Consider the following 8,009-nt stretch of genomic DNA (forward strand, 5'->3'; position numbering starts at 1 on the left):
AGTTCCGTCTATTTGCCTGCAAATTTCAAGATGTCAATGTTGTTGTTATTGTTTTGTTTTGTTTTTTACCACTGAATAATACTTCGTTGTGTAAATGTACCACATTTTCTTTATCCATTCTTGGGTTGAGGGGCATCTAGGTTGTTTCCAGGTTTCAGCTATTCAAATAATAGTTAAGCAAAAGTCTTTGATTATGCATTCTTTGGCTAAATGCCTAGGAGTGGTATTTCTGGGTCTTGACATAGATTGAGTCCCAGTTTTCTGAGGAACCACCATGCTGGTTTCCAAAGTGGCTGTACCAATTTGCACTCCTACCAGCAGTGGAGGAGGGTTCCCCTTTCTCTACATTGTCTCCAGCATAAGGTGCCATCGGTGTTTTTGATCTTAGCCATTCTGACAGGTGAAAGATGGTATCTCAAGAGCCATTCTTATAAGACAGAGAGAATCTTGTTGGGCTGGGGATGAAGGCAGAGGTGGGGCACTTATTTAGCATGCTGGCTACTCTGAGGTCCACTCCCAGCGGGGGGAAAAGCACATTTTTATTTGACTAGTATTTTTAAGAAATACAGAGTTCTCAGAGACATGTAGAGAAGTTAATAGGTGACCTCAGAACAATTTAAAAGCGATCTTAACTTTCTCATTAATGCAAGGTGAGCACATCTGTTACAGTCATTATCTTTATTAGTTGTGTTTGTCTAGAGTTTGATAATATGAAATGAGGTCTCACCAATAACACGCCATTCCATTTCCATCATTATGCTTCATTATATTCCTGCCTTATCTGCATATATACACAATCTGATCCATTAAATATAATTTTGTTTTAATTACTAAAGTATTTTATTCTTGAAACTTCTCTAGAGGGTTATTTTGTTTTCTCAGGTAATAAGCAAATATCCATTTTACCATTCTTATGAAGTAATTTGCTTTTTCTTATCAGTTTTTAATTTAGAAACAGTGATAATAGTTCTTGATATTCAGTTAGTAGATTACACAAGGTCTGGTTGTCTGTTTGCTGATAAAATGCTTTTCTTTTACAGTTTTTGTTGCATTAGACCTTTCTGTCATTGAGAGTAAACTCTTATAGCACATTGTAGCACATTAACATTATCCTTTAGTCTTTGAGAAATGCATCCCTTGATGTCTTTCTTAATCTTTAAATAAGCTTCAATGCCCAGGAAATAAGACTCTTTAGCTTATTAATGACTTATATATTGACACCTCTTTTCTTGTTGGATTAAAAAAATTATTATATTGGCACATGCTTGATGAACTTCTAAGTAAATCACTTCAATGTGTTTTCCCCTGTCTTCAATTTAGGATGCTGAGAGTTAATCAATCAGTTGCAGGTACACCGACTGAAATGTAACGCTTTTCCACTGGGTCTCAATAACCTTCATGCATCTCCAACCTAAAACACAATGATAATTTCTCATTGCTTCAGGAAAAAAAAGTGGGGAAATAGCTGTTATATATAGTCTCTTATTGGATCCCAGTTTTCAGCTGTTTCATCCAAACTCATTTGAATTTGTGAAAACCTTAGATTTAAATCACATTTTAGGAATTAATATTGAGAGTATTGGCTAAAAATGTTTGTTAAATACGCGTGAAACAAAGACTATGTATCAAGAAGACGTAATGAAGCTTAACAAGAATGAAGAAACAATCTAATGAGAAAGTGGGTAAAAATCATGAAGGCACCTTTCATCAAAGAGAAGATGGGACGAGAAAATAGGGCATACATGGGAAGCTGCTCATTTGTCATGGATGTGCACACAAGGACCACAAGGAGACTTTACCATATGTCCAGTAGATGGGTAAAATTAAAAATAGGGCAAGACTAGGTGCTAGAGATGACTAAGAGGACATAGTCCCATTGTCTTTAAAGGTGGGAAGATGGGGTATGACCATTGAGAAATTTATTTGAATTTATTTGAAAATAAAATATGTATTTGTCTTGTGCCCTAGAACTGTACTCTTGGCATTTAGCTCAGAGAAATAAAATCCTATACTTATGCAAATCCCTGAACATTAATGTTCTCAACAGTGTTATTTGTAGTTAGCTACAAGTTTCCACAGACAGAATCCAAATGTCCTTCAAGAAGTGAGTAGTCAGACAAACTCTGGTACATCTAGATGATGGAATTCTCCGGAATAATACAAAGGGGAACAAGATAAAACAAACCCCCAAACAATTAAGACATACAATAACTTGGACAGACCTGAATAGCATTATGATTAGTGCGGGGGGAAAATCTAAAAGTGGTTCACACACTGTATGATTGCATTTATATAGCATTACAGAAATGCTACATCTATAAAGATAAACAATAGTGATTGCTAGAGATAGGGAGGGGTTTAGACAAAAATAAAAAGGAGTTTGAGTGTGTTTTGTGTTGCTTGCATGAAATCTTCAAAGTACCAGAATACATAAAACTTTGTACCCTTCCACCCACAAACACACACATACATGCATACAGATAGATACATGGATGGATGGATAGATAGATAGATGGATAGATGCATGGATAGATAGATGGATGGATGGATGGATGGATGGATGGATGGATGGATAGATGGATAGAGAGACAGGCAGACAGAACTTAGATAGATAGATAGATAGATAGATAGATAGATAGATAGATAGAACAGTGCTTTCCCAGGAAGGTCTATGTCAGTACTCTTCTGATACAAATTTCCTGGTTTTATTTTTCATGTACTAGGTTACATGAAATTGTTATGCTTGGTTAAATGTTTTAAGGAACTCTCAATACTTTAACTGTATATCATCTCTTCTTATAGGAATTCCCATGAATATAGACTTATTTTAAATAAAAGGTTAAAAATAAGTAACAAGTAATGAATACCTTTGTGAAGTATACTGTATAACACAATTTTTCAGACTAGTAATTGCTGAAGAAAGTTCACAAACACTGATTTTCATCCTACATGTCTGAAATTATGATATAATAACTACTTATGGTTTAATTTGATCAAACAAAAATGACTTTAGGGATTCATTAGATTTTCATGGTACATGCATTGTCTCATGAAGTAATGCAGCATTTTCAGCATTTGTCCTTTGGAAGGAGGGGGAAAGGAGTGGCCGCAGGCTTGATGGTCGCTATTAGTCATCCCTTGGCATCCTTTATAAAGACTCAAATGAGTAGGCGCTGTATTTGATGCGGAATATGGAGTTTGCAGTAGGATCTTACTGTTGTAGAGGTAGTTCCTATAGGGCTCCCAGGGGGATAGACTTAGAACTAGCTTTCCTCATCCCTACCAGTATGTTATCAGCACTAAACCTGTCACACGGCAATTTCAAGAGCAGCTGGGGAATGAAAAAAGGCACATGAATATTTTGTGAGCTATAATTGTCGTTGTCATAAAATAGACACATGTTGATACGTCTTAGTGAGGACAGTGAAGTGGCAATGGAATTGTCTTGTCTTGAGTACTCTTGAGCGAATGCATGTTACCTTGGGGAACTTAAATGCTCTGATGTCTGTTTCAGTTATTGTCAGTTGATGTCACACCTTTCCTTTGTGCTGCTAGCCGATATTTTCCTTATAAACTGAGTCTTATTTGTGGTAGTAGACTGTATTCTTGGGTCTCAGCAGCAGAATCCAGCCTTAGAACATTGTTCATGGCTGTTGGTAGTGAATAGATACTTGCCATCTCATGATTCTCCTTGCCCACTATGAGTAAATTTGGGTAGAAATTTAGACTTATAAAGGACTTAAAGTTTATTTTGTCCAAATTCCTTATTATCTATGAGGACACTGGGACATAAATACCTTCACTGCCCACATAGTCCTGTGAATGAGAAGTGCAGGCAGATGAGTCCAGAAGCCCAATAAATCTACAATCCCCATAGAAAGTCTACCAACACTGAGAGCTATCTCTGGGAACTTAGAGATAGCCAGCACGTTCTCCTACAAACCAACATCTTCTTTGGTGTATTAGTTCCACAACTTTATGAAGCCATGTCACCAGATAGGGACCAAAAGACCAAGTACATAAGCCCATAGGGGACGTTTTATATTTGAGCCATAACAGTCTGTACCTGATCCCAACATGCCCATGTCTTTCTCATAATGTCAAATCCATTGAGTCTTCCAAAATCCCACCAGCATCACCTATTAAGAGTTCTTCTTATGTCTTTCTAAGACTTCTCTGGCTTGTAGCTCCAAGCTTTTCCACATTCCTCCCACAAAACAGTTCACAAACCCTCTGAGATACCTGGTCAGATTCATCACAACGACTCCATTATTTGCCAGTGTTCTTTATTGGTTTCTGATCTTTGTGGAAAAAGTACTTGAGAGAAGCAACTTAAGGGAAGAAGGATTCATTTGGTTCATTGTTTAGGTGATTTTGATCCATCCTGGATTGGTGCACTCTTTGCACGGCGTCATATTGAAGCTCCTCACCTTATAGACAGATCAGGAAGCATCCATACATATGAGCCCATGGGGACATTTCACATTCCAACCCTAATGCTCCAGTTTTCTCTGGGAAGTTTTTCTTCACTTTGGGGGTTCAGTGAGACTCTGGGGAATGAGAAATTATGCGATATTGTGTGGTCACAAGAGGGACTGAGAAGGAACTGACTGCTGTCCTTGTGTCTTTTCTGTCGCCACTCTTGGGTGTTGCTATTTTCAAAGTGAATGGTGAGCAGACAAATGAAATTAGTAATATATTTAGGAGTTCTTCAACTGTCGACTGAGAGAGAGCATGTACAACAGGTGAAAGTCTCCTGTTGACTGGCTCCCATGTTTATGTTTCCTGTTTTGGTGAAGAAGATGATGTACTGCTGAGTATTTAACCACTAGCATTCTGCAAAACAAAACAAAAGAACAACAGCAACACCACCACACACACTCTCACACACACGCACACATACATGTGCGTGCACACATGCGCGTGTGCACACACACATTACACTTTGCTCTGAGAGAAAACAACTTCTTACAAAATGATTTTAGCGACTCGTGACAAAGTTCTTGTGTGTCACCTACCTATCGTTGGACTAATGAACAAGTATATCCGTAGTTCCAGCATCAATGTCAGATGCTACTTTTCTTCACCTTAACAAATAAGATAAAGCAATGGAGATGCACTTTACCCAGATGTCAATGTCACAAGTGGCTTCTTTGCTGAACTCAGGATGATTCTAAATTTGGGGCAGAGCATTGCTTAACTTTGTGTCTGTGCAATGTAACAGCCACAGCTATGCAGGTTTACATTTCCCCCAGACTCCTAACATTGTCTCTTTTGCCTCAGTGAAGGCAAGCAAGCAAACAAGAGATGAGGCATTGATTTTTGCCCTTTCCCATGTCAGTGCTGTGAACACTCTGATTGTGGTGAATTTCAAACTCCTTGTATCACTTCACTGAATGTACAATTGGGAGGAGATTCTCGGTGGGGAACCAATACATAGATATACAGATGGAGACACAGCTCATGTGAAGAATTCCAAGAAGACCAATGCCACAAGATATAATAAACTATTCAGTGGTGAACACCTTTTATTTTTGTTTTGAAAATGCATTATTAGTTTGGGTTTCATATGGTTTATGTTTCTTGTGGGCACCTCCTCTGGTGTCAACTGGTCTATTATGTCCTTTCCCCTGAGGATCGAACCCAGTACCTTGCGCTTGCTCAGCATGAACCCTGCTCTGAACTCTACCCAGCATTATCACCTTGATTTTCATTTCTCACCTGGATTATTCTGCCAAGTTTCAAAAGCTCAATCCTTCCCCCTCCTCTTCATTGATTTTCTACATAGCAGTGATTATTTTAAGCTTAATAGGATGCAGCTCGTCACTCAGATCAGCTGCTCCCTGTTTCACTCAGGTGATGTCAAAGACTTCAGTGGCTAGAAGGCCGTGGAGTAACTGCTCTGTTCCCCATGGTCCTTCATCTTCCACTTTCCCACTTCGCTGCTCTTGGACCGGGGTGGGCGTTTGTCAGTCATGGCATCTTTTGCTAGCTCTACCCAAGAATCTTCACTCCCCAGTGATTCTCTTCATTAGTTGTTGGTCTTCTTTAAGTTTGTTTAGACTATGCATCTTCTCTCTGAGTTCTTTTAAACCATTGATAACAGTTATGTGTTGTATATTTTATAAAGCTAAGAGAATTTTTTGAATGATTTTCTGAATGTTTTCCACATAAAGAAATGGTAATGTTTGGAGAAATGGATGCATTTAGCTCGATTTAAACATTACACAATATTTCATTTTTTATTATCTTAAATTATGTGTACATATGTGTTTCTGTGTGCAGAAATGTCCATTTGAGTATGGGAGCCTGTGGAAGTCAGAGCTGTCAAGTCCTTTGGACCTGGAGTTACAGGCAACTCTGCTTGATGTGAGTGCTGGGAACCAGGTGTGGGTCCTGTGCAGAGGCATTCTCTTATTGCTGAGCCGTCTCTCCAGTCCTGGTGAATGCAACTTAAAACTTGATCTAATGAAAACACCCATTTTCTCTAAGGAAAGTAAATAAGCCATTGTCTCCCAGTCTCAAAGGAGGGAGATGCACTGAAAGAAAAATTGGCAAATCTGAGGCCAGAAGGATAAAGGTAGATGAAACAGTCTTAATAACAAAACAAAGGCTGAAAGAACAGGGACCACGACCAAAAACACAGCAGGCTTGCTTCACACATTTCTGTTTTATAACAAGCAAATTATAGAGCAGCAGTGGGAAAATAAAAGATACACGAGAGACAAACAAAAGATTAAAATTTCCCTGATCTGACAAAAGATTGACTACAGATTCTGCAAGGAGCTCAAAAAAGTAAATACGAGACTGCTACTCCGAGCCCTGAGAATAGGCCTGAACTCAGCAGGTATCATATTACTGTTTAATAGGAATAATGTGTCCTGGTATTATATGCTACAGTGGGGTGAATACAACTGACAGTAATGCATTGAATGTCTGAAAATAGAAGAGAGGAATTTAATGCATTCATCTTAAGGAAATGATAAAATCCTAATGTGATAGATATGATAATTATCTCAACTTGATCATTACCCAAGGTATACATGAATTTATTTACATATTCTATTGAACCTCATAAATATCAACAGGTGTTAGTGTCAATCAGAATTCTTTTTAAAAAATATTTTTCAATCATTCAGGAAGAAAGAACAATATAGCTCTTATTTTATTTTTTTAAAAAAAAAACAAACTATCTTTTTGTCATTTTACACACCAACCCCAGTTCCCACTCCCTCCCCTCCTCACATTCCCTCCACCCCACTCCCCAATCCACTCCTCAGAGAGGGTAAGGCACATTGTTTTGAGGCAGGTCCGAGGCCCTCCGTAGTATATTTAGGCTGAATAAGGTATCCATCCAGAGAGAATGGGTTCCAAAAACCCAGCACAAGCAGTAAGGAAAATCCTAGTCTCACTGCCAGTGACTCCACAGTCTTCTTTAGCCATAGAACTGTCTAGTTTGGTCCCATGCTGGTTCCTTCCCTGTCGGGCTAAAGTTGGTGGACTCTCATTAGCTCAGGTAGACTGATTCAGTGGGTGTCCCCATCATGGTCTTGACCTCTTTGTTCATATTCTCACTCCTTTCCCTCTTCAACTGGACTTTGGGAGCTCAGTCCAGTGCTCTGCTCTGGGTCTCTGCCTCTGCTTCCATCAGTTGCTAGATGAAGGTTCTAAAATGCCATTTAAGTCATCAATTTGACTACAGGGAAAGACCAGTTCAGGCATCCTCTCCACTATTGCTTAGGGTCTTACTTGGGGTCATCCTTGTGGAATCCAGGGAATTTCTTTAGTGCCAGGTTTCTTGCTAGCCCCATAATGGCTCCCTCAACCAGAGAGCCATTATCTCTTTCCTTTGATCTCCATCTTGACTATCCCATTCCCTCAAGTTCTCCCTGCTCCTCTTCTCCCTTCCTCCTCCACTTCCATCTTCTCTTCTCCCCCCACCCTCATGCTTCCAATGTTGTCAGGAGATCTTGTTTATTTTCCCTTCTGGGGCTCTATATATGTTTTTT

This window comes from Chionomys nivalis, chromosome 24 (assembly GCF_950005125.1).
Source record: "Chionomys nivalis chromosome 24, mChiNiv1.1, whole genome shotgun sequence".
Classification (NCBI taxonomy): Eukaryota; Metazoa; Chordata; class Mammalia; order Rodentia; family Cricetidae; genus Chionomys; species Chionomys nivalis.